This window comes from Aythya fuligula, chromosome 1 (genome assembly GCF_009819795.1).
Source record: "Aythya fuligula isolate bAytFul2 chromosome 1, bAytFul2.pri, whole genome shotgun sequence".
In the NCBI taxonomy this organism is placed as follows: domain Eukaryota; kingdom Metazoa; phylum Chordata; class Aves; order Anseriformes; family Anatidae; genus Aythya; species Aythya fuligula.
This window is the reverse complement of record NC_045559.1, coordinates 39,006,977-39,009,799: the sequence shown is the minus strand read 5'-3', so window position 1 is coordinate 39,009,799 and position 2,823 is coordinate 39,006,977. Positions and strand designations below refer to the sequence as shown.

The following is a 2,823-nucleotide window of genomic DNA, read 5'->3' as shown; positions in this document are numbered from 1 at the left end:
TATGAGCTACCCTATGATTTCATGTGATTTAGGTAACTTGAGCTCACTCATTAAATCTGGCTGGCACAGAACACTAAGCCTTCTCTTGATTCCCTCTGACTCGTATTACTGTGGACGATAGGTATGTTCTTTCAGAACTGGGCACATAATTGCAACAGTAGTTGTGATTTTCAAATAAATAGCATTAAAAATGATGCTCAGAAACAGTTTTACCTGTTGCCATGCTTTCAAAAATGTCACATAAAATTATATTATTAATACCTGGTATGAAATTGTATGTACATTTCATGTCTGTAGGAGATCAGAGCTTTAGCTCTTTTATTATGAGACCTATCAAAAGACCTGTTTCTAAGCGTGATTGACTCCCTTAAGTTATCCATGTAGACAGCTTCAATTTATAGCTGAAGTGACTCTTAATGCCCCACTGCCTTGGTAGATTCCTTAGTCCACTGCTTTGACACCATTTTTTCTTTTATTTATCTATTTATTGTGGTGATTATACAGCAAGACCTCACTATGCTGTTACGCACAGAAATAAAGCAGAAATAATGGGCACAGGCACGACATGCCAACAGCTTGGCTGTGGTTTCTGCAGGTACAGCACGCTTGGGGCTGACACCTAAAAGGCAAGCAATGCTGTTGTCTCCCCACCTGCCCTGGGTGTCAAACAGGCTTTGCTTAATGCTCAATCTGGGATAAAATGTGCAGAGCAAAGCTGCAATTAAGCAGAGATTTTTTGTCTCTTCCAACCTAGATGATTCAGTGATAAGCCCTTGCTTATCATTAGATTTTGGTGCCTGTTTCTACACAAATATATATATGTATATATTTGGCTGTAGGCTGTACCTGCCTAAGAGTGTGTGATCTGTAGCATATTCTTGATGTCATTAATGATTAGATTTTCTTGTGTCCACTTATCAACCACTGCTATCTTGTTGTACTACTACCTTGTTGCAAATCCGGAAGACATGCAAACTAATATTCTCTACATATGATGTTTTCATACTATGTTTATCACAATATCAGCAGAGTAGCTGTAACAATATTAAGGAAAATAAGGAAGAATCTTAGTACACCCTCTCAATCTATCTTTGTGCACTGAAGTATAAGAACGATATCCCTGAAAAGGCAAACTGTCACCAGCAGGTACATCTTTGTGCAAAGACACCTCCAGTTCATATGAACAGTCTGTTCTACCATAACAAATAAGTCTGGCCCAAGACCTGATCCTGTCCCCTCTCCTGGGGCATGGAATTGTTTGACCAGGCCTCTTTCCCCGTAGCCTCACAACATCTGATAATTCTTCAGAAATCTAGTCAACTTTAAAATCCTTCACCTGTTATATGGGGCTCTCAGCCTTTTGGCTAAGATCAAGTGCAGTATCTGTTCTTATGAGTTCAATATCTGATATGTCCTTAATGAGAGGACTTTTTATTAAACAGATCTTTGGTCTTGGGAGTTGGATCTGGAGCTTGCCCCCTCCACTCCATGCATTGTCCTGGTATTGTAGTATTTCCAGGAATGGTGCACCTCCTGTAGGAGGCTCTTTTTCTCTATATATCTACCTGAAAGGAAGTTGTGAGAGTGAGGGGGTCAACCTCTTCTCACAGATAACTAACAATAGGACTAGAGGGAACGGCCTCAAGTTGAACCAGGGGAGGTTCAGATTTGAGATTAGGAGACATTTCTTCTCAGAAAGAGCAGCCAGGCATTAGGACAGGTTGCGCAGGGAGGTGGTGGAGTCACTGTTCCTGGGGGTGTTCAATGAAAGGCTGGACGTGGAGCTTAAGGACATGGTTTAGAGGGTGGTAGGGGGATGGTTGGACCTGGAGGTCTTTTCCAACCTTGATGAGTCTGTGATTCTATGACTCACATGTTCAGGTCCTTGGCTGAATGAGATCAAGTTATTCAGACAATGGCATGACCAAGCCAAGAAAGAGATGTCCACATCAGCCTTACCAGTCTTCCTTGTCCATCTGCTTCTCCACAGAAAGACAGTTGCATATTTGCACCATAAGTGAAGGTGATCTCTTCTCTTTTCATCAATGAACATAGTAAATGACTAGACTTCCAAATAGATCACGTCCTTCATGCCATTTCCTTAATAAGTTCAGACCACTTAAAGAAAGACTTTAAAGGATCAAGTAACTAAAGTGAATTTATTAAAGCAAAGGCACAGAAATTCCAATTAAAGATGCTAGGCATCCTACAAATTGTTCCTTTTCTGAAATACATGTTAAGAAGTGTCTTCAAAGAAATTATTTGACAGTTTCATTTGTACATTTCTATAATTATAGCCCCCAGACTTTTCTCTCAACCTTCTTTATTCCCATTCACAAATAAAGGTTTCAGAGCTTTTATTTTCTGCACCAGAATAAAGTTTATATCTCAGAGTTTATTTTTGCAAAATAAAAATGAAAAAGAGTCTAGTAGGTAGTACAAAAGAGCCTGGGTTCTTTTGTACAGAAAAGGAGGAGGTTCTACTTGCTAAAAAAGTGGCATTATACACCACATGAATACTTTGACTCTGGACACATTATGTCATGTACATCCTCCTTGTCAGACACAAGGAAATGCCTGCTTCTTCATGCATGTGAAAGTCTTAAAATGTTACTTCTTGCAGAAGACAATAATCTTGTTTTCAAAGCTGGTGGATCGCTGTAGCCTAAAGTAATCTGCAAAGCAGAAAATGCCTCACTATTGTCTTCTGTTATTCCATGCATGCACATAGTTTACAATATGTACAAAGTACAAAAATGTTTATTGTAGATTTATAATTGTGATTTTACCATGTGGTTCTCTGACACAGTGCTTGGAAGCTTT

The 2,823-nt window shown here is 39.4% G+C and overlaps 1 non-coding gene across 1 annotated transcript; it reads left to right on the top strand.

Moving 5' to 3' along the window:
• Positions 1-1,343: 1,343 nt before the first annotated feature.
• LOC116485214 lies at positions 1,344-1,535 on the top strand. The gene has a single exon (XR_004252818.1). It is a non-coding gene; the product is annotated as a U2 spliceosomal RNA (small nuclear RNA).
• Positions 1,536-2,823: the final 1,288 nt, after the last annotated feature.